The sequence below is a fragment of the Coffea arabica genome, chromosome 11e, assembly GCF_036785885.1.
Source record: "Coffea arabica cultivar ET-39 chromosome 11e, Coffea Arabica ET-39 HiFi, whole genome shotgun sequence".
NCBI lineage: Eukaryota > Viridiplantae > Streptophyta > Magnoliopsida > Gentianales > Rubiaceae > Coffea > Coffea arabica.
In genome coordinates, this window is record NC_092331.1 from 31,935,564 (window position 1) to 31,957,489 (window position 21,926).

At 42.3% G+C, this 21,926-nt stretch overlaps 41 non-coding genes across 41 annotated transcripts; all 41 read left to right on the plus strand.

Moving 5' to 3' along the window:
• Positions 1-189: 189 nt before the first annotated feature.
• On the plus strand, positions 190-308 carry LOC140030952 (5S ribosomal RNA). Its single transcript, XR_011834872.1, has one exon. It is a non-coding gene; the product is annotated as a 5S ribosomal RNA (ribosomal RNA).
• A 414-nt stretch (positions 309-722) lies between these two features.
• LOC140032366 (5S ribosomal RNA) lies at positions 723-841 on the plus strand. Its single transcript, XR_011836292.1, has one exon. It is a non-coding gene; the product is annotated as a 5S ribosomal RNA (ribosomal RNA).
• A 415-nt stretch (positions 842-1,256) lies between these two features.
• Positions 1,257-1,375, plus strand: LOC140030686 (5S ribosomal RNA). The gene has a single exon (XR_011834605.1). It is a non-coding gene; the product is annotated as a 5S ribosomal RNA (ribosomal RNA).
• Positions 1,376-1,789: 414 nt separating this feature from the next.
• On the plus strand, positions 1,790-1,908 carry LOC140029931 (5S ribosomal RNA). Its single transcript, XR_011833846.1, has one exon. It is a non-coding gene; the product is annotated as a 5S ribosomal RNA (ribosomal RNA).
• A 411-nt stretch (positions 1,909-2,319) lies between these two features.
• LOC140031617 (5S ribosomal RNA) lies at positions 2,320-2,438 on the plus strand. The gene has a single exon (XR_011835539.1). It is a non-coding gene; the product is annotated as a 5S ribosomal RNA (ribosomal RNA).
• Positions 2,439-2,854: 416 nt separating this feature from the next.
• Positions 2,855-2,973, plus strand: LOC140032291 (5S ribosomal RNA). Its single transcript, XR_011836217.1, has one exon. It is a non-coding gene; the product is annotated as a 5S ribosomal RNA (ribosomal RNA).
• Positions 2,974-3,386: 413 nt separating this feature from the next.
• LOC140030953 (5S ribosomal RNA) lies at positions 3,387-3,505 on the plus strand. The gene has a single exon (XR_011834873.1). It is a non-coding gene; the product is annotated as a 5S ribosomal RNA (ribosomal RNA).
• A 414-nt stretch (positions 3,506-3,919) lies between these two features.
• Positions 3,920-4,038, plus strand: LOC140031529 (5S ribosomal RNA). The gene has a single exon (XR_011835451.1). It is a non-coding gene; the product is annotated as a 5S ribosomal RNA (ribosomal RNA).
• A 415-nt stretch (positions 4,039-4,453) lies between these two features.
• On the plus strand, positions 4,454-4,572 carry LOC140032078 (5S ribosomal RNA). The gene has a single exon (XR_011836004.1). It is a non-coding gene; the product is annotated as a 5S ribosomal RNA (ribosomal RNA).
• A 414-nt stretch (positions 4,573-4,986) lies between these two features.
• Positions 4,987-5,105, plus strand: LOC140030613 (5S ribosomal RNA). Its single transcript, XR_011834528.1, has one exon. It is a non-coding gene; the product is annotated as a 5S ribosomal RNA (ribosomal RNA).
• A 411-nt stretch (positions 5,106-5,516) lies between these two features.
• On the plus strand, positions 5,517-5,635 carry LOC140029932 (5S ribosomal RNA). Its single transcript, XR_011833847.1, has one exon. It is a non-coding gene; the product is annotated as a 5S ribosomal RNA (ribosomal RNA).
• A 411-nt stretch (positions 5,636-6,046) lies between these two features.
• LOC140031678 (5S ribosomal RNA) lies at positions 6,047-6,165 on the plus strand. The gene has a single exon (XR_011835601.1). It is a non-coding gene; the product is annotated as a 5S ribosomal RNA (ribosomal RNA).
• Positions 6,166-6,578: 413 nt separating this feature from the next.
• Positions 6,579-6,697, plus strand: LOC140031570 (5S ribosomal RNA). The gene has a single exon (XR_011835491.1). It is a non-coding gene; the product is annotated as a 5S ribosomal RNA (ribosomal RNA).
• Positions 6,698-7,108: 411 nt separating this feature from the next.
• Positions 7,109-7,227, plus strand: LOC140032131 (5S ribosomal RNA). Its single transcript, XR_011836056.1, has one exon. It is a non-coding gene; the product is annotated as a 5S ribosomal RNA (ribosomal RNA).
• Positions 7,228-7,643: 416 nt separating this feature from the next.
• On the plus strand, positions 7,644-7,762 carry LOC140032292 (5S ribosomal RNA). Its single transcript, XR_011836218.1, has one exon. It is a non-coding gene; the product is annotated as a 5S ribosomal RNA (ribosomal RNA).
• A 413-nt stretch (positions 7,763-8,175) lies between these two features.
• Positions 8,176-8,294, plus strand: LOC140030954 (5S ribosomal RNA). Its single transcript, XR_011834874.1, has one exon. It is a non-coding gene; the product is annotated as a 5S ribosomal RNA (ribosomal RNA).
• Positions 8,295-8,708: 414 nt separating this feature from the next.
• LOC140031530 (5S ribosomal RNA) lies at positions 8,709-8,827 on the plus strand. The gene has a single exon (XR_011835452.1). It is a non-coding gene; the product is annotated as a 5S ribosomal RNA (ribosomal RNA).
• A 415-nt stretch (positions 8,828-9,242) lies between these two features.
• On the plus strand, positions 9,243-9,361 carry LOC140032079 (5S ribosomal RNA). Its single transcript, XR_011836005.1, has one exon. It is a non-coding gene; the product is annotated as a 5S ribosomal RNA (ribosomal RNA).
• A 414-nt stretch (positions 9,362-9,775) lies between these two features.
• LOC140030614 (5S ribosomal RNA) lies at positions 9,776-9,894 on the plus strand. Its single transcript, XR_011834529.1, has one exon. It is a non-coding gene; the product is annotated as a 5S ribosomal RNA (ribosomal RNA).
• Positions 9,895-10,305: 411 nt separating this feature from the next.
• Positions 10,306-10,424, plus strand: LOC140029933 (5S ribosomal RNA). The gene has a single exon (XR_011833848.1). It is a non-coding gene; the product is annotated as a 5S ribosomal RNA (ribosomal RNA).
• A 411-nt stretch (positions 10,425-10,835) lies between these two features.
• On the plus strand, positions 10,836-10,954 carry LOC140031679 (5S ribosomal RNA). The gene has a single exon (XR_011835602.1). It is a non-coding gene; the product is annotated as a 5S ribosomal RNA (ribosomal RNA).
• Positions 10,955-11,367: 413 nt separating this feature from the next.
• On the plus strand, positions 11,368-11,486 carry LOC140031571 (5S ribosomal RNA). Its single transcript, XR_011835492.1, has one exon. It is a non-coding gene; the product is annotated as a 5S ribosomal RNA (ribosomal RNA).
• A 411-nt stretch (positions 11,487-11,897) lies between these two features.
• LOC140031458 (5S ribosomal RNA) lies at positions 11,898-12,016 on the plus strand. The gene has a single exon (XR_011835380.1). It is a non-coding gene; the product is annotated as a 5S ribosomal RNA (ribosomal RNA).
• A 414-nt stretch (positions 12,017-12,430) lies between these two features.
• Positions 12,431-12,549, plus strand: LOC140030956 (5S ribosomal RNA). Its single transcript, XR_011834876.1, has one exon. It is a non-coding gene; the product is annotated as a 5S ribosomal RNA (ribosomal RNA).
• A 414-nt stretch (positions 12,550-12,963) lies between these two features.
• Positions 12,964-13,082, plus strand: LOC140031618 (5S ribosomal RNA). The gene has a single exon (XR_011835540.1). It is a non-coding gene; the product is annotated as a 5S ribosomal RNA (ribosomal RNA).
• A 415-nt stretch (positions 13,083-13,497) lies between these two features.
• LOC140030957 (5S ribosomal RNA) lies at positions 13,498-13,616 on the plus strand. The gene has a single exon (XR_011834877.1). It is a non-coding gene; the product is annotated as a 5S ribosomal RNA (ribosomal RNA).
• A 414-nt stretch (positions 13,617-14,030) lies between these two features.
• LOC140032367 (5S ribosomal RNA) lies at positions 14,031-14,149 on the plus strand. The gene has a single exon (XR_011836293.1). It is a non-coding gene; the product is annotated as a 5S ribosomal RNA (ribosomal RNA).
• Positions 14,150-14,565: 416 nt separating this feature from the next.
• Positions 14,566-14,684, plus strand: LOC140031211 (5S ribosomal RNA). The gene has a single exon (XR_011835132.1). It is a non-coding gene; the product is annotated as a 5S ribosomal RNA (ribosomal RNA).
• A 414-nt stretch (positions 14,685-15,098) lies between these two features.
• On the plus strand, positions 15,099-15,217 carry LOC140029934 (5S ribosomal RNA). The gene has a single exon (XR_011833849.1). It is a non-coding gene; the product is annotated as a 5S ribosomal RNA (ribosomal RNA).
• A 411-nt stretch (positions 15,218-15,628) lies between these two features.
• On the plus strand, positions 15,629-15,747 carry LOC140031619 (5S ribosomal RNA). The gene has a single exon (XR_011835541.1). It is a non-coding gene; the product is annotated as a 5S ribosomal RNA (ribosomal RNA).
• A 416-nt stretch (positions 15,748-16,163) lies between these two features.
• Positions 16,164-16,282, plus strand: LOC140032293 (5S ribosomal RNA). The gene has a single exon (XR_011836219.1). It is a non-coding gene; the product is annotated as a 5S ribosomal RNA (ribosomal RNA).
• Positions 16,283-16,695: 413 nt separating this feature from the next.
• LOC140030958 (5S ribosomal RNA) lies at positions 16,696-16,814 on the plus strand. Its single transcript, XR_011834878.1, has one exon. It is a non-coding gene; the product is annotated as a 5S ribosomal RNA (ribosomal RNA).
• A 414-nt stretch (positions 16,815-17,228) lies between these two features.
• Positions 17,229-17,347, plus strand: LOC140031531 (5S ribosomal RNA). The gene has a single exon (XR_011835453.1). It is a non-coding gene; the product is annotated as a 5S ribosomal RNA (ribosomal RNA).
• Positions 17,348-17,762: 415 nt separating this feature from the next.
• On the plus strand, positions 17,763-17,881 carry LOC140031691 (5S ribosomal RNA). The gene has a single exon (XR_011835614.1). It is a non-coding gene; the product is annotated as a 5S ribosomal RNA (ribosomal RNA).
• A 414-nt stretch (positions 17,882-18,295) lies between these two features.
• On the plus strand, positions 18,296-18,414 carry LOC140030616 (5S ribosomal RNA). The gene has a single exon (XR_011834531.1). It is a non-coding gene; the product is annotated as a 5S ribosomal RNA (ribosomal RNA).
• A 411-nt stretch (positions 18,415-18,825) lies between these two features.
• LOC140030959 (5S ribosomal RNA) lies at positions 18,826-18,944 on the plus strand. The gene has a single exon (XR_011834879.1). It is a non-coding gene; the product is annotated as a 5S ribosomal RNA (ribosomal RNA).
• Positions 18,945-19,358: 414 nt separating this feature from the next.
• On the plus strand, positions 19,359-19,477 carry LOC140030960 (5S ribosomal RNA). The gene has a single exon (XR_011834880.1). It is a non-coding gene; the product is annotated as a 5S ribosomal RNA (ribosomal RNA).
• Positions 19,478-19,890: 413 nt separating this feature from the next.
• On the plus strand, positions 19,891-20,009 carry LOC140031572 (5S ribosomal RNA). Its single transcript, XR_011835493.1, has one exon. It is a non-coding gene; the product is annotated as a 5S ribosomal RNA (ribosomal RNA).
• A 411-nt stretch (positions 20,010-20,420) lies between these two features.
• Positions 20,421-20,539, plus strand: LOC140030961 (5S ribosomal RNA). The gene has a single exon (XR_011834881.1). It is a non-coding gene; the product is annotated as a 5S ribosomal RNA (ribosomal RNA).
• Positions 20,540-20,953: 414 nt separating this feature from the next.
• On the plus strand, positions 20,954-21,072 carry LOC140030962 (5S ribosomal RNA). Its single transcript, XR_011834882.1, has one exon. It is a non-coding gene; the product is annotated as a 5S ribosomal RNA (ribosomal RNA).
• A 414-nt stretch (positions 21,073-21,486) lies between these two features.
• LOC140031663 (5S ribosomal RNA) lies at positions 21,487-21,605 on the plus strand. Its single transcript, XR_011835586.1, has one exon. It is a non-coding gene; the product is annotated as a 5S ribosomal RNA (ribosomal RNA).
• The last annotated feature ends 321 nt before the right edge of the window (positions 21,606-21,926 follow it).

Consider the following 21,926-nt stretch of genomic DNA (forward strand, 5'->3'; position numbering starts at 1 on the left):
TAATTTAGAGTTGCGGAATGAGGGAAAAAAATAAGGTGCATATCAATAACAAAAAAAATGTAAAGTAAATAAATAAAAGGATAAGAGGAAAATGCTTGAATCGAAGCTTAAAATGAATTTCGGTCTAGAAAAGCCACACTGTTTCGCAGCACGGGGTGGTTTAAAAAAATAAAGCGAAAGGAACATGGCGGGTGCGATCATACCAGCACTAATGCACCGGATCCCATCAGAACTCCGAAGTTAAGCGTGTTTGGGCGAGAATAGTACTAGGATGGGTGACCCCCTGGGAAGTCCTCGTGTTGCACCCCTCTCTTTTTTGTTTCGAAATCCAAATTTCCTATTCGTTCTTTATCCTGTAGTAATTTAGCTCCGTCGGAACGATTGCTTTATATTTTGCTTCTTGTCGAAGCATGAAGGCGGGTCTGAAGGCGCGAGACAAATCAGGAACGGTACGGCTCGATCAAAGCCCGGATCGTCGCTCAAATTTGTCGGCGCAAATGTATCACCGCAAGCGTGAAAGATTGATTTCATGATAATTTAGAGTTGCGGGATGAGGGAAAAAAATAAGGTGCAAATCAATAACAAAACAAATATAAAGTAAATAAATAAAAGGATAAGAGGAAAATGCTTGTATTGACGCTTAAAATGAATTTCGGTCTAGAAAAGCCACACTGCTTTTCAGGACTGGGTAGTTTAAAGGAATAAAACGAAAGGAAAATGGCGGGTGCGATCATACCAGCATTAATGCACCGGATCCCATCATAACTCCGAAGTTAAGCGTGCTTAGGCGAGAGTAGTACTAGGATGGGTGACCCCCTGGGAAGTCCTCGTGTTGCACCCCTCTTTTTTTTGTTTCGAAATCCAAATTTCCTATTCGTTCTTTATCCTGTAGTAATTTAGCTCCGTCGGAACGATTGCTTTATATTTTGCTTCTTGTCGAAGCATGAAGGCGGGTCTGAAGGCGCGGGACAAATCAGGAACGGTATTGCTCGATCAAAGCCCGGATCGTCGCTCAAATTTGTCGGCGCAAATGTATCACCGCAAGCGTGAAGGATTGATTTCATGATAATTTGGAGTTGCGGGATGAGGGAAAAAAATAGGTTGCAAATCAATAACAAAAAAAAATATAAAGTAAATAAATAAAAGGATAAGAGGAAAATGCTTGAATTGAAGCTTAAAATGAATTTCGGTCTAGAAAAGCCACACTGTTTCGCAGCACGGGGTGGTTTAAAAGAATAAAGCGAAAGGAACATGGCGGGTGCGATCATACCAGCACTAGTGCACCGGATCCCATCAGAACTCCGAAGTTAAGCGTGCTTGGGCGAGAGTAGTACTAGGATGGGTGACCCCCTGGGAAGTCCTCGTGTTGCACCCCTCTCTTTTTTGTTTCGAAATCCAAATTTCCTATTCGTTCTTTATCCTGTAGTAATTTAGCTCCGTCGGAACGATTGCTTTATATTTTGCTTCTTGTCGAAGCATGAAGCGGGTCTGAAGGCGCGAGACAAATCAGGAACGGTACGGCTCGATCAAAGCCCGGATCGTCGCTCAAATTTGTCGGCGCAAATGTATCACCGCAAGCGTGAAGGATTGATTTCATGATAATTTAGAATTGCGGGATGAGGGAAAAAAATAAGGTGCAAATCAATAACAAAAAGAAATATAAAGTAAATAAATAAAAGGATAAGAGGAAAATGCTTGAATTGACGCTTAAAATTAATTTCGGTCTAGAAAAGCCACACTGCTTCGCAGGACGGGGTATTTTAAAAGAATAAAGCGAAAGGAACATGGCGGGTGCGATCATACCAGCACTAATGCACCGGATCCCATCAGAACTCCGAAGTTAAGCGTGCTTGGGCGAGAGTAGTACTAGGATGGGTGACCCCCTGGGAAGTCCTCGTGTTGCACTCTCATTTTTGTTTCGAAATCCAAATTTCCTATTCGTTCTTTATCCTGTAGTAATTTAGCTCCGTCGGAACGATTGCTTTATATTTTGCTTCTTGTCGAAGCATGAAGGGGGGTCTGAAGGCGCGAGACAAATCAGGAACGGTACGGTTCGATCAAAGCCCGGATCGTCGCTCAAATTTGTGGGCGCAAATGTATCACCGCAAGAATGAAGGATTGATTTCATGATAATTTAGAGTTGCGGGATGAGGGAAAAAAATAAGGTGCAAATCAATAACAAAAAAAATATAAAGTAAATATATAAAAGGATAAGAGGAAAATGCTTGAATTGACGCTTAAAATGAATTTCGGTCTAGAAAAGCCACACTGCTTCGCAGGACTGGGTAGTTTAAAGGAATAAAGCGAAAGGAAAATGGCGGGTGCGATCATACCAGCATTAATGCACCGGATCCCATCAGAACTCCGAAGTTAAGCGTGCTTAGGCGAGAGTAGTACTAGAATGGGTGACCCCCTGGGAAGTCCTCGTGTTGCACCCCAATTTTTTTTTGTTTCGAAATCCAAATTTCCTATTCGTTCTTTATCCTGTAGTAATTTAGCTCCGTCAGAACGATTGCTTTATATTTTGCTTCTTGTCGAAGCATGAAGGCGGGTCTGAAGGCGCGAGACAAATCAGGAACGGTATTGCTCGATCAAAGCCCGGATCGTCGCTCAAATTTGTCGGCGCAAATGTATCACCGCAAGCGTGAAGGATTGATTTCATGATAATTTAGAGTTGCGGGATGAGGGAAAAAAATAGTGTGCAAATCAATAACAAAAAAAAATATAAAGTAAATAAATAAAAGGATAAGAGGAAAATGCTTGAATTGAAGCTTAAAATGAATTTCGGTCTAGAAAAGCCACACTGTTTCGCAGCACGGGGTGGTTTAAAAGAATAAAGCGAAAGGAACATGGCGGGTGCGATCATACCAGCACTAGTGCACCGGATCCCATCAGAACTCCGAAGTTAAGCGTGCTTGGGCGAGAGTAGAACTAGGATGGGTGACCCCCTGGGAAGTCCTCGTCTTGCACCCCTCTCTTTTTTGTTTCGAAATCCAAATTTCCTATTCGTTCTTTATCCTGTAGTAATTTAGCTCCGTCGGAACGATTGCTTTATATTTTGCTTCTTGTCGAAGCATGAAGCGGGTCTGAAGGCGCGAGACAAATCAAGAACGGTACGGCTCGATCAAAGCCCGGATCGTCGCTCAAATTTGTCGGCGCAAATGTATCACCGCAAGCGTGAAGGATTGATTTCATGATAATTTAGAGTTGCGGAATGAGGGAAAAAAATAAGGTGCATATCAATAACAAAAAAAATGTAAAGTAAATAAATAAAAGGATAAGAGGAAAATGCTTGAATCGAAGCTTAAAATGAATTTCGGTCTAGAAAAGCCACACTGTTTCGCAGCACGGGGTGGTTTAAAAAAATAAAGCGAAAGGAACATGGCGGGTGCGATCATACCAGCACTAATGCACCGGATCCCATCAGAACTCCGAAGTTAAGCGTGTTTGGGCGAGAATAGTACTAGGATGGGTGACCCCCTGGGAAGTCCTCGTGTTGCACCCCTCTCTTTTTTGTTTCGAAATCCAAATTTCCTATTCGTTCTTTATCCTGTAGTAATTTAGCTCCGTCGGAACGATTGCTTTATATTTTGCTTCTTGTCGAAGCATGAAGGCGGGTCTGAAGGCGCGAGACAAATCAGGAATGGTACGGCTCGATCAAAGCCCGGATCGTCGCTCAAATTTGTCGGCGCAAATGTATCACCGCAAGCGTGAAAGATTGATTTCATGATAATTTAGAGTTGCGGGATGAGGGAAAAAAATAAGGTGCAAATCAATAACAAAAAAAATATAAAGTAAATAAATAAAAGGATAAGAGGAAAATGCTTGTATTGACGCTTAAAATGAATTTCGGTCTAGAAAAGCCACACTGCTTTTCAGGACTGGGTAGTTTAAAGGAATAAAGCAAAAGGAAAATGGCGGGTGCGATCATACCAGCATTAATGCACCGGATCCCATCAGAACTCCGAAGTTAAGCGTGCTTAGGCGAGTGTAGTACTAGGATGGGTGACCTCCTGGGAAGTCCTCGTGTTGCACCCCTCTTTTTTTTGTTTCGAAATCCAAATTTCCTATTCGTTCTTTATCCTGTAGTAATTTAGCTCCGTCGGAATGATTGCTTTATATTTTGCTTCTTGTCGAAGCATGAAGGCGGGTCTGAAGGCGCGGGACAAATCAGGAACAGTATTGCTCGATCAAAGCCCGGATCGTCGCTCAAATTTGTCGGCGCAAATGTATCACCGCAAGCGTGAAGGATTGATTTCATGATAATTTAGAGTTGCGGGATGAGGGAAAAAAATAGGTTGCAAATCAATAACAAAAAAAAATATAAAGTAAATAAATAAAAGGATAAGAGGAAAATGCTTGAATTGAAGCTTAAAATGAATTTCGGTCTAGAAAAGCCACACTGTTTCGCAGCACGGGGTGGTTTAAAAGAATAAAGCGAAAGGAACATGGCTGGTGCGATCATACTAGCACTAGTGCACCGGATCCCATCAGAACTCCGAAGTTAAGCGTGCTTGGGCGAGAGTAGTACTAGTATGGGTGACCCCCTGGGAAGTCCTCGTGTTGCACCCCTCTCTTTTTTGTTTCGAAATCCAAATTTCCTATTCGTTCTTTATCCTATAGTAATTTAGCTCCGTCGGAACGATTGCTTTATATTTTGCTTCTTGTCGAAGCATGAAGCGGGTCTGAAGGCGCGAGACAAATCAGGAACGGTACGGCTCGATCAAAGCCCGGATCGTCGCTCAAATTTGTCGGCGCAAATGTATCACCGCAAACGTGAAGGATTGATTTCATGATAATTTAGAATTGCGGGATGAGGGAAAAAAATAAGGTGCAAATCAATAACAAAAAGAAATATAAAGTAAATAAATAAAAGGATAAGAGGAAAATGCTTGAATTGACGCTTAAAATTAATTTCGGTCTAGAAAAGCCACACTGCTTCGCAGGACGGGGTATTTTAAAAGAATAAAGCGAAAGGAACATGGCGGGTGCGATCATACCAGCACTAATGCACCGGATCCCATCAGAACTCCGAAGTTAAGCGTGCTTGGGCGAGAGTAGTACTAGGATGGGTGACCCCTTGGGAAGTCCTCGTGTTGCACTCTCATTTTTGTTTCGAAATCCAAATTTCCTATTCGTTCTTTATCCTGTAGTAATTTAGCTCCGTCGGAACGATTGCTTTATATTTTGCTTCTTGTCGAAGCATGAAGGGGGGTCTGAAGGCGCGAGACAAATCAGGAACGGTACGGTTCGATCAAAGCCCGGATCGTCGCTCAAATTTGTGGGCGCAAATATATCACCGCAAGCGTGAAGGATTGATTTCATGATAATTTAGAGTTGCGGAATGAGGGAAAAAAATAAGGTGCATATCAATAACAAAAAAAATGTAAAGTAAATAAATAAAAGGATAAGAGGAAAATGCTTGAATTGACGCTTAAAATTAATTTCGGTCTAGAAAAGCCACACTGCTTCGCAGGACGGGGTATTTTAAAAGAATAAAGCGAAAGGAACATGGCGGGTGCGATCATACCAGCACTAATGCACCGGATCCCATCAGAACTCCGAAGTTAAGCGTGCTTGGGCGAGAGTAGTACTAGGATGGGTGACCCCCTGGGAAGTCCTCGTGTTGCACTCTCATTTTTGTTTCGAAATCCAAATTTCCTATTCGTTCTTTATCCTGTAGTAATTTAGCTCCGTCGGAACGATTGCTTTATATTTTGCTTCTTGTCGAAGCATGAAGGGGGGTCTGAAGGCGCGAGACAAATCAGGAACGGTACGGTTCGATCAAAGCCCGGATCGTCGCTCAAATTTGTGGGCGCAAATGTATCACCGCAAGCATGAAGGATTGATTTCGTGATAATTTAGAGTTGCGGGATGAGGGAAAAAAATAAGGTGCATATCAATAACAAAAAAAATATAAAGTAAATAAATAAAAGGATAAGAGGAAAATGCATGAATCGAAGCTTAAAATGAATTTCGGTCTGGAAAAGCCACACTGTTTCGCAGCACGGGGTGGTTTAAAAGAAGAAAGCGAAAGGAACATGGCGGGTGCGATCATACCAGCACTAATGCACCGGATCCCATCAGAACTCCGAAGTTAAGCGTGTTTGGGCGAGAATAGTAATAGGATGGGTGACCCCCTGGGAAGTCCTCGTGTTGCACCCCTCTCTTTTTTGTTTCGAAATCCAAATTTCCTATTCGTTCTTTATCCTGTAGTAATTTAGCTCCGTCGGAACGATTGCTTTATATTTTGCTTCTTGTCGAAGCATGAAGCGGGTCTGAAGGCGCGAGACAAATCAGGAACGGTACGGCTCGATCAAAGCCCGGATCGTCGCTCAAATTTGTCGGCGCAAATGTATCACCGCAAGCGTGAAGGATTGATTTCATGATAATTTAGAGTTGCGGGATGAGGGAAAAAAATAAGGTGCAAATCAATAACAAAAAAAATATAAAGTAAATAAATAAAAGGATAAGAGGAAAATGCTTGTATTGACGCTTAAAAAGAATTTCGGTCTAGAAAAGCCACACTGCTTTTCAGGACTGGGTAGTTTAAAGGAATAAAGCGAAAGGAAAATGGCGGGTGCGATCATACCAGCATTAATGCACCGGATCCCATCAGAACTCCGAAGTTAAGCGTGCTTAGGCGAGAGTAGTACTAGGATGGGTGACCCCCTGGGAAGTCCTCGTGTTGCACTCTCATTTTTGTTTCGAAATCCAAATTTCCTATTCGTTCTTTATCCTGTAGTAATTTAGCTCCGTCGGAACGATTGCTTTATATTTTGCTTCTTGTCGAAGCATGAAGGCGGGTCTGAAGGCGCGAGACAAATCAGGAACGGTACGGTTCGATCAAAGCCCGGATCGTCGCTCAAATTTGTGGGCGCAAATGTATCACCGCAAGCGTGAAGGATTGATTTCATGATAATTTAGAGTTGCGGGATGAGGGAAAAAAATAAGGTGCATATTAATAACAAAAAAAATATAAAGTAAATAAATAAAAGGATAAGAGGAAAATGCTTGAATCGAAGCTTAAAATGAATTTCGGTCTAGAAAAGCCACACTGTTTCGCAGCACGGGGTGGTTTAAAAGAATAAAGCGAAAGGAACATGGCGGGTGCGATCATACCAGCACTAATGCACCGGATCCCATCAGAACTCCGAAGTTAAGCGTGCTTGGGCGAGAGTAGTACTAGGATGGGTGACCCCCTGGGAAGTCCTCGTGTTGCACCCCAATTTTTTTTTGTTTCGAAATCCAAATTTCCTATTCGTTCTTTATCCTGTAGTAATTTAGCTCCGTCAGAACGATTGCTTTATATTTTGCTTCTTGTCGAAGCATGAAGGCGGGTCTGAAGGCGCGAGACAAATCAGGAACGGTATTGCTCGATCAAAGCCCGGATCGTCGCTCAAATTTGTCGGCGCAAATGTATCACCGCAAGCGTGAAGGATTGATTTCATGATAATTTAGAGTTGCGGGATGAGGGAAAAAAATAGTGTGCAAATCAATAACAAAAAAAAATATAAAGTAAATAAATAAAAGGATAAGAGGAAAATGCTTGAATTGAAGCTTAAAATGAATTTCGGTCTAGAAAAGCCACACTGTTTCGCAGCACGGGGTGGTTTAAAAGAATAAAGCGAAAGGAACATGGCGGGTGCGATCATACCAGCACTAGTGCACCGGATCCCATCAGAACTCCGAAGTTAAGCGTGCTTGGGCGAGAGTAGAACTAGGATGGGTGACCCCCTGGGAAGTCCTCGTCTTGCACCCCTCTCTTTTTTGTTTCGAAATCCAAATTTCCTATTCGTTCTTTATCCTGTAGTAATTTAGCTCCGTCGGAACGATTGCTTTATATTTTGCTTCTTGTCGAAGCATGAAGCGGGTCTGAAGGCGCGAGACAAATCAAGAACGGTACGGCTCGATCAAAGCCCGGATCGTCGCTCAAATTTGTCGGCGCAAATGTATCACCGCAAGCGTGAAGGATTGATTTCATGATAATTTAGAGTTGCGGAATGAGGGAAAAAAATAAGGTGCATATCAATAACAAAAAAAATGTAAAGTAAATAAATAAAAGGATAAGAGGAAAATGCTTGAATCGAAGCTTAAAATGAATTTCGGTCTAGAAAAGCCACACTGTTTCGCAGCACGGGGTGGTTTAAAAAAATAAAGCGAAAGGAACATGGCGGGTGCGATCATACCAGCACTAATGCACCGGATCCCATCAGAACTCCGAAGTTAAGCGTGTTTGGGCGAGAATAGTACTAGGATGGGTGACCCCCTGGGAAGTCCTCGTGTTGCACCCCTCTCTTTTTTGTTTCGAAATCCAAATTTCCTATTCGTTCTTTATCCTGTAGTAATTTAGCTCCGTCGGAACGATTGCTTTATATTTTGCTTCTTGTCGAAGCATGAAGGCGGGTCTGAAGGCGCGAGACAAATCAGGAATGGTACGGCTCGATCAAAGCCCGGATCGTCGCTCAAATTTGTCGGCGCAAATGTATCACCGCAAGCGTGAAAGATTGATTTCATGATAATTTAGAGTTGCGGGATGAGGGAAAAAAATAAGGTGCAAATCAATAACAAAAAAAATATAAAGTAAATAAATAAAAGGATAAGAGGAAAATGCTTGTATTGACGCTTAAAATGAATTTCGGTCTAGAAAAGCCACACTGCTTTTCAGGACTGGGTAGTTTAAAGGAATAAAGCAAAAGGAAAATGGCGGGTGCGATCATACCAGCATTAATGCACCGGATCCCATCAGAACTCCGAAGTTAAGCGTGCTTAGGCGAGTGTAGTACTAGGATGGGTGACCTCCTGGGAAGTCCTCGTGTTGCACCCCTCTTTTTTTTGTTTCGAAATCCAAATTTCCTATTCGTTCTTTATCCTGTAGTAATTTAGCTCCGTCGGAATGATTGCTTTATATTTTGCTTCTTGTCGAAGCATGAAGGCGGGTCTGAAGGCGCGGGACAAATCAGGAACAGTATTGCTCGATCAAAGCCCGGATCGTCGCTCAAATTTGTCGGCGCAAATGTATCACCGCAAGCGTGAAGGATTGATTTCATGATAATTTAGAGTTGCGGGATGAGGGAAAAAAATAGGTTGCAAATCAATAACAAAAAAAAATATAAAGTAAATAAATAAAAGGATAAGAGGAAAATGCTTGAATTGAAGCTTAAAATGAATTTCGGTCTAGAAAAGCCACACTGTTTCGCAGCACGGGGTGGTTTAAAAGAATAAAGCGAAAGGAACATGGCTGGTGCGATCATACTAGCACTAGTGCACCGGATCCCATCAGAACTCCGAAGTTAAGCGTGCTTGGGCGAGAGTAGTACTAGTATGGGTGACCCCCTGGGAAGTCCTCGTGTTGCACCCCTCTCTTTTTTGTTTCGAAATCCAAATTTCCTATTCGTTCTTTATCCTGTAGTAATTTAGCTCCGTCGGAACGATTGCTTTATATTTTGCTTCTTGTCGAAGCATGAAGCGGGTCTGAAGGCGCGAGACAAATCAGGAACGGTACGGCTCGATCAAAGCCCGGATCGTCGCTCAAATTTGTCGGCGCAAATGTATCACCGCAAACGTGAAGGATTGATTTCATGATAATTTAGAATTGCGGGATGAGGGAAAAAAATAAGGTGCAAATCAATAACAAAAAGAAATATAAAGTAAATAAATAAAAGGATAAGAGGAAAATGCTTGAATTGACGCTTAAAATTAATTTCGGTCTAGAAAAGCCACACTGCTTCGCAGGACGGGGTATTTTAAAAGAATAAAGCGAAAGGAACATGGCGGGTGCGATCATACCAGCACTAATGCACCGGATCCCATCAGAACTCCGAAGTTAAGCGTGCTTGGGCGAGAGTAGTACTAGGATGGGTGACCCCTTGGGAAGTCCTCGTGTTGCACTCTCATTTTTGTTTCGAAATCCAAATTTCCTATTCGTTCTTTATCCTGTAGTAATTTAGCTCCGTCGGAACGATTGCTTTATATTTTGCTTCTTGTCGAAGCATGAAGGGGGGTCTGAAGGCGCGAGACAAATCAGGAACGGTACGGTTCGATCAAAGCCCGGATCGTCGCTCAAATTTGTGGGCGCAAATATATCACCGCAAGCGTGAAGGATTGATTTCATGATAATTTAGAGTTGCGGAATGAGGGAAAAAAATAAGGTGCATATCAATAACAAAAAAAATGTAAAGTAAATAAATAAAAGGATAAGAGGAAAATGCTTGAATTGACGCTTAAAATTAATTTCGGTCTAGAAAAGCCACACTGCTTCGCAGGACGGGGTATTTTAAAAGAATAAAGCGAAAGGAACATGGCGGGTGCGATCATACCAGCACTAATGCACCGGATCCCATCAGAACTCCGAAGTTAAGCGTGCTTGGGCGAGAGTAGTACTAGGATGGGTGACCCCCTGGGAAGTCCTCGTGTTGCACTCTCATTTTTGTTTCGAAATCCAAATTTCCTATTCGTTCTTTATCCTGTAGTAATTTAGCTCCGTCGGAACGATTGCTTTATATTTTGCTTCTTGTCGAAGCATGAAGGGGGGTCTGAAGGCGCGAGACAAATCAGGAACGGTACGGTTCGATCAAAGCCCGGATCGTCGCTCAAATTTGTGGGCGCAAATGTATCACCGCAAGCATGAAGGATTGATTTCGTGATAATTTAGAGTTGCGGGATGAGGGAAAAAAATAAGGTGCATATCAATAACAAAAAAAATATAAAGTAAATAAATAAAAGGATAAGAGGAAAATGCATGAATCGAAGCTTAAAATGAATTTCGGTCTGGAAAAGCCACACTGTTTCGCAGCACGGGGTGGTTTAAAAGAAGAAAGCGAAAGGAACATGGCGGGTGCGATCATACCAGCACTAATGCACCGGATCCCATCAGAACTCCGAAGTTAAGCGTGTTTGGGCGAGAATAGTAATAGGATGGGTGACCCCCTGGGAAGTCCTCGTGTTGCACCCCTCTCTTTTTTGTTTCGAAATCCAAATTTCCTATTCGTTCTTTATCCTGTAGTAATTTAGCTCCGTCGGAACGATTGCTTTATATTTTGCTTCTTGTCGAAGCATGAAGCGGGTCTGAAGGCGCGAGACAAATCAGGAACGGTACGGCTCGATCAAAGCCCGGATCGTCGCTCAAATTTGTCGGCGCAAATGTATCACCGCAAGCGTGAAGGATTGATTTCATGATAATTTAGAGTTGCGGGATGAGGGAAAAAAATAAGGTGCAAATCAATAACAAAAAAAATATAAAGTAAATAAATAAAAGGATAAGAGGAAAATGCTTGTATTGACGCTTAAAAAGAATTTCGGTCTAGAAAAGCCACACTGCTTTTCAGGACTGGGTAGTTTAAAGGAATAAAGCGAAAGGAAAATGGCGGGTGCGATCATACCAGCATTAATGCACCGGATCCCATCAGAACTCCGAAGTTAAGCGTGCTTAGGCGAGAGTAGTACTAGGATGGGTGACCCCCTGGGAAGTCCTCGTGTTGCACTCTCATTTTTGTTTCGAAATCCAAATTTCCTATTCGTTCTTTATCCTGTAGTAATTTAGCTCCGTCGGAACGATTGCTTTATATTTTGCTTCTTGTCGAAGCATGAAGGCGGGTCTGAAGGCGCGAGACAAATCAGGAACGGTACGGTTCGATCAAAGCCCGGATCGTCGCTCAAATTTGTGGGCGCAAATGTATCACCGCAAGCGTGAAGGATTGATTTCATGATAATTTAGAGTTGCGGGATGAGGGAAAAAAATAAGGTGCATATTAATAACAAAAAAAATATAAAGTAAATAAATAAAAGGATAAGAGGAAAATGCTTGAATCGAAGCTTAAAATGAATTTCGGTCTAGAAAAGCCACACTGTTTCGCAGCACGGGGTGGTTTAAAAGAATAAAGCGAAAGGAACATGGCGGGTGCGATCATACCAGCACTAATGCACCGGATCCCATCAGAACTCCGAAGTTAAGCGTGTTTGGGCGAGAATAGTACTAGGATGGGTGACCCCCTGGGAAGTCCTCGTGTTGCACCTCTCTCTTTTTTGTTTCGAAATCCAAATTTCCTATTCGTTCTTTATCCTGTAGTAATTTAGCTCCGTCGGAATGATTGCTTTATATTTTGCTTCTTGTCGAAGCATGAAGGCGGGTCTGAAGGCGCGAGACAAATCAGGAACGGTACGGCTCGATCAAAGCCCGGATCGTCGCTCAAATTTGTGGGCGCAAATGTATCACCGCAAGCGTGAAGGATTGATTTCATGATAATTTAGAGTTGCGGGATGAGGGAAAAAAATAAGGTGCATATCAATAACAAAAAAAATATAAAGTAAATAAATAAAATGATAAGAGGAAAATGCTAGAATTGATGCTTAAAATTAATTTCGGTCTAGAAAAGCCACACTGCTTCGCAGGACGGGGTATTTTAAAAGAATAAAGCGAAAGGAACATTGCGGGTGCGATCATACCAGCACTAATGCACCGGATCCCATCAGAACTCCGAAGTTAAGCGTGTTTGGGCGAGAATAGTACTAGGATGGGTGACCCCCTGGGAAGTCCTCGTGTTGCACCCCTCTCTTTTTTGTTTCGAAATCCAAATTTCCTATTCGTTCTTTATCCTGTAGTAATTTAGCTCCGTCGGAACGATTGCTTTATATTTTGCTTCTTGTCGAAGCATGAAGGGGGGTCTGAAGGCGCGAGACAAATCAGGAACGGTACGGTTCGATCAAAGCCCGGATCGTCGCTCAAATTTGTGGGCGCAAATGTATCACCGCAAGCATGAAGGATTGATTTCATGATAATTTAGAGTTGCGGGATGAGGGAAAAAAATAAGGTGCAAATCAATAACAAAAAAAATATAAAGTAAATAAATAAAAGGATAAGAGGAAAATGCTTGAATTGACGCTTAAAATGAATTTCGGTCTAGAAAAGCCACACTGCTTCGCAGGACTGGGTAGTTTAAAGGAATAAAGCGAAAGGAAAATGGCGGGTGCGATCATACCAGCATTAATGCACCGGATCCCATCAGAACTCCGAAGTTAAGCGTGCTTAGGCGAGAGTAGTACTAGAATGGGTGACCCCCTGGGAAGTCCTCGTGTTGCACCCCAATTTTTTTTTGTTTCGAAATCCAAATTTCCTATTCGTTCTTTATCCTGTAGTAATTTAGCTCCGTCGGAATGATTGCTTTATATTTTGCTTCTTGTCGAAGCATGAAGGCGGGTCTGAAGGCGCGAGACAAATCAGGAACGGTACGGCTCGATCAAAGCCCGGATCGTCGCTCAAATTTGTGGGCGCAAATGTATCACCGCAAGCGTGAAGGATTGATTTCATGATAATTTAGAGTTGCGGGATGAGGGAAAAAAATAAGGTGCATATCAATAACAAAAAAAATATAAAGTAAATAAATAAAAGGATAAGAGGAAAATGCTTGAATCGAAGCTTAAAATTCATTTCGGTCTAGAAAAGCCACACTGCTTCGCAGGACGGGGTATTTTAAAAGAATAAAGCGAAAGGAACATTGCGGGTGCGATCATACCAGCACTAATGCACCGGATCCCATCAGAACTCCGAAGTTAAGCGTGTTTGGGCGAGAATAGTACTAGGATGGGTGACCCCCTGGGAAGTCCTCGTGTTGCACCCCTCTCTTTTTTGTTTCGAAATCCAAATTTCCTATTCGTTCTTTATCCTGTAGTAATTTAGCTCCGTCGGAACGATTGCTTTATATTTTGCTTCTTGTCGAAGCATGAAGGCGGGTCTGAAGGCGCGAGACAAATCAGGAACGGTACGGCTCGATCAAAGCCCGGATCGTCGCTCAAATTTGTCGGCGCAAATGTATCACCGCAAGCGTGAAAGATTGATTTCATGATAATTTAGAGTTGCGGGATGAGGGAAAAAAATAAGGTGCAAATCAATAACAAAAAAAATATAAAGTAAATAAATAAAAGGATAAGAGGAAAATGCTTGTATTGACGCTTAAAATGAATTTCGGTCTAGAAAAGCCACACTGCTTTTCAGGACTGGGTAGTTTAAAGGAATAAAACGAAAGGAAAATGGCGGGTGCGATCATACCAGCATTAATGCACCGGATCCCATCATAACTCCGAAGTTAAGCGTGCTTAGGCGAGAGTAGTACTAGGATGGGTGACCCCCTGGGAAGTCCTCGTGTTGCACCCCTCTTTTTTTTGTTTCGAAATCCAAATTTCCTATTCGTTCTTTATCCTGTAGTAATTTAGCTCCGTCGGAACGATTGCTTTATATTTTGCTTCTTGTCGAAGCATGAAGGCGGGTCTGAAGGCGCGGGACAAATCAGGAACGGTATTGCTCGATCAAAGCCCGGATCGTCGCTCAAATTTGTCGGCGCAAATGTATCACCGCAAGCGTGAAGGATTGATTTCATGATAATTTGGAGTTGCGGGATGAGGGAAAAAAATAGGTTGCAAATCAATAACAAAAAAAAAATATAAAGTAAATAAATAAAAGGATAAGAGGAAAATGCTTGAATTGAAGCTTAAAATGAATTTCGGTCTAGAAAAGCCACACTGTTTCGCAGCACGGGGTGGTTTAAAAGAATAAAGCGAAAGGAACATGGCGGGTGCGATCATACTAGCACTAGTGCACCGGATCCCATCAGAACTCCGAAGTTAAGCGTGCTTGGGCGAGAGTAGTACTAGGATGGGTGACCCCCTGGGAAGTCCTCGTGTTGCACCCCTCTCTTTTTTGTTTCGAAATCCAAATTTCCTATTCGTTCTTTATCCTGTAGTAATTTAGCTCCGTCGGAACGATTGCTTTATATTTTGATTCTTGTCGAAGCATGAAGCGGGTCTGAAGGCGCGAGACAAATCAGGAACGGTACGGCTCGATCAAAGCCCGGATCGTCGCTCAAATTTGTCGGCGCAAATGTATCACCGCAAGCGTGAAGGATTGATTTCATGATAATTTAGAATTGCGGGATGAGGGAAAAAAATAAGGTGCAAATCAATAACAAAAAGAAATATAAAGTAAATAAATAAAAGGATAAGAGGAAAATGCTTGAATTGACGCTTAAAATTAATTTCGGTCTAGAAAAGCCACACTGCTTCGCAGGACGGGGTATTTTAAAAGAATAAAGCGAAAGGAACATGGCGGGTGCGATCATACCAGCACTAATGCACCGGATCCCATCAGAACTCCGAAGTTAAGCGTGCTTGGGCGAGAGTAGTACTAGGATGGGTGACCCCCTGGGAAGTCCTCGTGTTGCACTCTCATTTTTGTTTCGAAATCCAAATTTCCTATTCGTTCTTTATCCTGTAGTAATTTAGCTCCGTCGGAACGATTGCTTTATATTTTGCTTCTTGTCGAAGCATGAAGGGGGGTCTGAAGGCGCGAGACAAATCAGGAACGGTACGGTTCGATCAAAGCCCGGATCGTCGCTCAAATTTGTGGGCGCAAATGTATCACCGCAAGCATGAAGGATTGATTTCATGATAATTTAGAGTTGCGGGATGAGGGAAAAAAATAAGGTGCAAATCAATAACAAAAAAAATATAAAGTAAATAAATAAAAGGATAAGAGGAAAATGCTTGAATTGACGCTTAAAATGAATTTCGGTCTAGAAAAGCCACACTGCTTCGCAGGACTGGGTAGTTTAAAGGAATAAAGCGAAAGGAAAATGGCGGGTGCGATCATACCAGCATTAATGCACCGGATCCCATCAGAACTCCGAAGTTAAGCGTGCTTAGGCGAGAGTAGTACTAGAATGGGTGACCCCCTGGGAAGTCCTCGTGTTGCACCCCAATTTTTTTTTGTTTCGAAATCCAAATTTCCTATTCGTTCTTTATCCTGTAGTAATTTAGCTCCGTCAGAACGATTGCTTTATATTTTGCTTCTTGTCGAAGCATGAAGGCGGGTCTGAAGGCGCGAGACAAATCAGGAACGGTATTGCTCGATCAAAGCCCGGATCGTCGCTCAAATTTGTCGGCGCAAATGTATCACCGCAAGCGTGAAGGATTGATTTCATGATAATTTAGAGTTGCGGGATGAGGGAAAAAAATAGTGTGCAAATCAATAACAAAAAAAAATATAAAGTAAATAAATAAAAGGATAAGAGGAAAATGCTTGAATTGAAGCTTAAAATGAATTTCGGTCTAGAAAAGCCACACTGTTTCGCAGCACGGGGTGGTTTAAAAGAATAAAGCGAAAGGAACATGGCGGGTGCGATCATACCAGCACTAGTGCACCGGATCCCATCAGAACTCCGAAGTTAAGCGTGCTTGGGCGAGAGTAGAACTAGGATGGGTGACCCCCTGGGAAGTCCTCGTCTTGCACCCCTCTCTTTTTTGTTTCGAAATCCAAATTTCCTATTCGTTCTTTATCCTGTAGTAATTTAGCTCCGTCGGAACGATTGCTTTATATTTTGCTTCTTGTCGAAGCATGAAGCGGGTCTGAAGGCGCGAGACAAATCAAGAACGGTACGGCTCGATCAAAGCCCGGATCGTCGCTCAAATTTGTCGGCGCAAATGTATCACCGCAAGCGTGAAGGATTGATTTCATGATAATTTAGAGTTGCGGAATGAGGGAAAAAAATAAGGTGCATATCAATAACAAAAAAAATGTAAAGTAAATAAATAAAAGGATAAGAGGAAAATGCTTGAATCGAAGCTTAAAATGAATTTCGGTCTAGAAAAGCCACACTGTTTCGCAGCACGGGGTGGTTTAAAAAAATAAAGCGAAAGGAACATGGCGGGTGCGATCATACCAGCACTAATGCACCGGATCCCATCAGAACTCCGAAGTTAAGCGTGTTTGGGCGAGAATAGTACTAGGATGGGTGACCCCCTGGGAAGTCCTCGTGTTGCACCCCTCTCTTTTTTGTTTCGAAATCCAAATTTCCTATTCGTTCTTTATCCTGTAGTAATTTAGCTCCGTCGGAACGATTGCTTTATATTTTGCTTCTTGTCGAAGCATGAAGGCGGGTCTGAAGGCGCGAGACAAATCAGGAATGGTACGGCTCGATCAAAGCCTGGATCGTCGCTCAAATTTGTCGGCGCAAATGTATCACCGCAAGCGTGAAAGATTGATTTCATGATAATTTAGAGTTGCGGGATGAGGGAAAAAAATAAGGTGCAAATCAATAACAAAAAAAATATAAAGTAAATAAATAAAAGGATAAGAGGAAAATGCTTGTATTGACGCTTAAAATGAATTTCGGTCTAGAAAAGCCACACTGCTTTTCAGGACTGGGTAGTTTAAAGGAATAAAGCAAAAGGAAAATGGCGGGTGCGATCATACCAGCATTAATGCACCGGATCCCATCAGAACTCCGAAGTTAAGCGTGCTTAGGCGAGTGTAGTACTAGGATGGGTGACCTCCTGGGAAGTCCTCGTGTTGCACCCCTCTTTTTTTTGTTTCGAAATCCAAATTTCCTATTCGTTCTTTATCCTGTAGTAATTTAGCTCCGTCGGAATGATTGCTTTATATTTTGCTTCTTGTCGAAGCATGAAGGCGGGTCTGAAGGCGCGGGACAAATCAGGAACAGTATTGCTCGATCAAAGCCCGGATCGTCGCTCAAATTTGTCGGCGCAAATGTATCACCGCAAGCGTGAAGGATTGATTTCATGATAATTTAGAGTTGCGGGATGAGGGAAAAAAATAGGTTGCAAATCAATAACAAAAAAAAATATAAAGTAAATAAATAAAAGGATAAGAGGAAAATGCTTGAATTGAAGCTTAAAATGAATTTCGGTCTAGAAAAGCCACACTGTTTCGCAGCACGGGGTGGTTTAAAAGAATAAAGCGAAAGGAACATGGCGGGTGCGATCATACTAGCATTAGTGCACCGGATCCCATCAGAACTCCGAAGTTAAGCGTGCTTGGGCGAGAGTAGTACTAGTATGGGTGACCCCCTGGGAAGTCCTCGTGTTGCACCCCTCTCTTTTTTGTTTCGAAATCCAAATTTCCTATTCGTTCTTTATCCTGTAGTAATTTAGCTCCGTCGGAACGATTGCTTTATATTTTGCTTCTTGTCGAAGCATGAAGCGGGTCTGAAGGCGCGAGACAAATCAGGAACGGTACGGCTCGATCAAAGCCCGGATCGTCGCTCAAATTTGTCGGCGCAAATGTATCACCGCAAGCGTGAAGGATTGATTTCATGATAATTTAGAATTGCGGGATGAGGGAAAAAAATAAGGTGCAAATCAATAACAAAAAGAAATATAAAGTAAATAAATAAAAGGATAAGAGGAAAATGCTTGAATTGACGCTTAAAATTAATTTCGGTCTAGAAAAGCCACACTGCTTCGCAGGACGGGGTATTTTAAAAGAATAAAGCGAAAGGAACATGGCGGGTGCGATCATACCAGCACTAATGCACCGGATCCCATCAGAACTCCGAAGTTAAGCGTGCTTGGGCGAGAGTAGTACTAGGATGGGTGACCCCTTGGGAAGTCCTCGTGTTGCACTCTCATTTTTGTTTCGAAATCCAAATTTCCTATTCGTTCTTTATCCTGTAGTAATTTAGCTCCGTCGGAACGATTGCTTTATATTTTGCTTCTTGTCGAAGCATGAAGGGGGGTCTGAAGGCGCGAGACAAATCAGGAACGGTACGGTTCGATCAAAGCCCGGATCGTCGCTCAAATTTGTGGGCGCAAATATATCACCGCAAGCGTGAAGGATTGATTTCATGATAATTTAGAGTTGCGGAATGAGGGAAAAAAATAAGGTGCATATCAATAACAAAAAAAATGTAAAGTAAATAAATAAAAGGATAAGAGGAAAATGCTTGAATCGAAGCTTAAAATGAATTTCGGTCTAGAAAAGCCACACTGTTTCGCAGCACGGGGTGGTTTAAAAAAATAAAGCGAAAGGAACATGGCGGGTGCGATCATACCAGCACTAATGCACCGGATCCCATCAGAACTCCGAAGTTAAGCGTGTTTGGGCGAGAATAGTACTAGGATGGGTGACCCCCTGGGAAGTCCTCGTGTTGCACCCCTCTCTTTTTTGTTTCGAAATCCAAATTTCCTATTCGTTCTTTATCCTGTAGTAATTTAGCTCCGTCGGAACGATTGCTTTATATTTTGCTTCTTGTCGAAGCATGAAGGGGGGTCTGAAGGCGCGAGACAAATCAGGAACGGTACGGTTCGATCAAAGCCCGGATCGTCGCTCAAATTTGTGGGCGCAAATGTATCACCGCAAGCATGAAGGATTGATTTCGTGATAATTTAGAGTTGCGGGATGAGGGAAAAAAATAAGGTGCATATCAATAACAAAAAAAATATAAAGTAAATAAATAAAAGGATAAGAGGAAAATGCATGAATCGAAGCTTAAAATGAATTTCGGTCTGGAAAAACCACACTGTTTCGCAGCACGGGGTGGTTTAAAAGAAGAAAGCGAAAGGAACATGGCGGGTGCGATCATACCAGCACTAATGCACCGGATCCCATCAGAACTCCGAAGTTAAGCGTGTTTGGGCGAGAATAGTACTAGGATGGGTGACCCCCTGGGAAGTCCTCGTGTTGCACCCCTCTCTTTTTTGTTTCGAAATCCAAATTTCCTATTCGTTCTTTATCCTGTAGTAATTTAGCTCCGTCGGAACGATTGCTTTATATTTTGCTTCTTGTCGAAGCATGAAGCGGGTCTGAAGGCGCGAGACAAATCAGGAACGGTACGGCTCGATCAAAGCCCGGATCGTCGCTCAAATTTGTCGGCGCAAATGTATCACCGCAAGCGTGAAGGATTGATTATATGATAATTTAGAGTTGCGGGATGAGGGAAAAAAATAAGGTGCAAATCAATAACAAAAAAAATATAAAGTAAATAAATAAAAGGATAAGAGGAAAATGCTTGTATTGACGCTTAAAAAGAATTTCGGTCTAGAAAAGCCACACTGCTTTTCAGGACTGGGTAGTTTAAAGGAATAAAGCGAAAGGAAAATGGCGGGTGCGATCATACCAGCATTAATGCACCGGATCCCATCAGAACTCCGAAGTTAAGCGTGCTTAGGCGAGAGTAGTACTAGGATGGGTGACCCCCTGGGAAGTCCTCGTGTTGCACTCTCATTTTTGTTTCGAAATCCAAATTTCCTATTCGTTCTTTATCCTGTAGTAATTTAGCTCCGTCGGAACGATTGCTTTATATTTTGCTTCTTGTCGAAGCATGAAGGCGGGTCTGAAGGCGCGAGACAAATCAGGAACGGTACGGTTCGATCAAAGCCCGGATCGTCGCTCAAATTTGTGGGCGCAAATGTATCACCGCAAGCGTGAAGGATTGATTTCATGATAATTTAGAGTTGCGGGATGAGGGAAAAAAATAAGGTGCATATTAATAACAAAAAAAATATAAAGTAAATAAATAAAAGGATAAGAGGAAAATGCTTGAATCGAAGCTTAAAATGAATTTCGGTCTAGAAAAGCCACACTGTTTCGCAGCACGGGGTGGTTTAAAAGAATAAAGCGAAAGGAACATGGCGGGTGCGATCATACCAGCACTAATGCACCGGATCCCATCAGAACTCCGAAGTTAAGCGTGTTTGGGCGAGAATAGTACTAGGATGGGTGACCCCCTGGGAAGTCCTCGTGTTGCACCCCTCTCTTTTTTGTTTCGAAATCCAAATTTCCTATTCGTTCTTTATCCTGTAGTAATTTAGCTCCGTCGGAATGATTGCTTTATATTTTGCTTCTTGTCGAAGCATGAAGGCGGGTCTGAAGGCGCGAGACAAATCAGGAACGGTACGGCTCGATCAAAGCCCGGATCGTCGCTCAAATTTGTGGGCGCAAATGTAACACCGCAAGCGTGAAGGATTGATTTCATGATAATTTAGAGTTGCGGGATGAGGGAAAAAAATAAGGTGCATATCAATAACAAAAAAAATATAAAGTAAATAAATAAAATGATAAGAGGAAAATGCTAGAATTGATGCTTAAAATTAATTTCGGTTTAGAAAAGCCACACTGCTTCGCAGGACGGGGTATTTTAAAAGAATAAAGCGAAAGGAACATTGCGGGTGCGATCATACCAGCACTAATGCACCGGATCCCATCAGAACTCCGAAGTTAAGCGTGTTTGGGCGAGAATAGTACTAGGATGGGTGACCCCCTGGGAAGTCCTCGTGTTGCACCCCTCTCTTTTTTGTTTCGAAATCCAAATTTCCTATTCGTTCTTTATCCTGTAGTAATTTAGCTCCGTCGGAACGATTGCTTTATATTTTGCTTCTTGTCGAAGCATGAAGGGGGGTCTGAAGGCGCGAGACAAATCAGGAACGGTACGGTTCGATCAAAGCCCGGATCGTCGCTCAAATTTGTGGGCGCAAATGTATCACCGCAAGCATGAAGGATTGATTTCATGATAATTTAGAGTTGCGGGATGAGGGAAAAAAATAAGGTGCAAATCAATAACAAAAAAAATATAAAGTAAATAAATAAAAGGATAAGAGGAAAATGCTTGAATTGACGCTTAAAATGAATTTCGGTCTAGAAAAGCCACACTGCTTCGCAGGACTGGGTAGTTTAAAGGAATAAAGCGAAAGGAAAATGGCGGGTGCGATCATACCAGCATTAATGCACCGGATCCCATCAGAACTCCGAAGTTAAGCGTGCTTAGGCGAGAGTAGTACTAGAATGGGTGACCCCTTGGGAAGTCCTCGTGTTGCACCCCAATTTTTTTTTGTTTCGAAATCCAAATTTCCTATTCGTTCTTTATCCTGTAGTAATTTAGCTCCGTCGGAATGATTGCTTTATATTTTGCTTCTTGTCGAAGCATGAAGGCGGGTCTGAAGGCGCGAGACAAATCAGGAACGGTACGGCTCGATCAAAGCCCGGATCGTCGCTCAAATTTGTGGGCGCAAATGTATCACCGCAAGCGTGAAGGATTGATTTCATGATAATTTAGAGTTGCGGGATGAGGGAAAAAAATAAGGTGCATATCAATAACAAAAAAAATATAAAGTAAATAAATAAAAGGATAAGAGGAAAATGC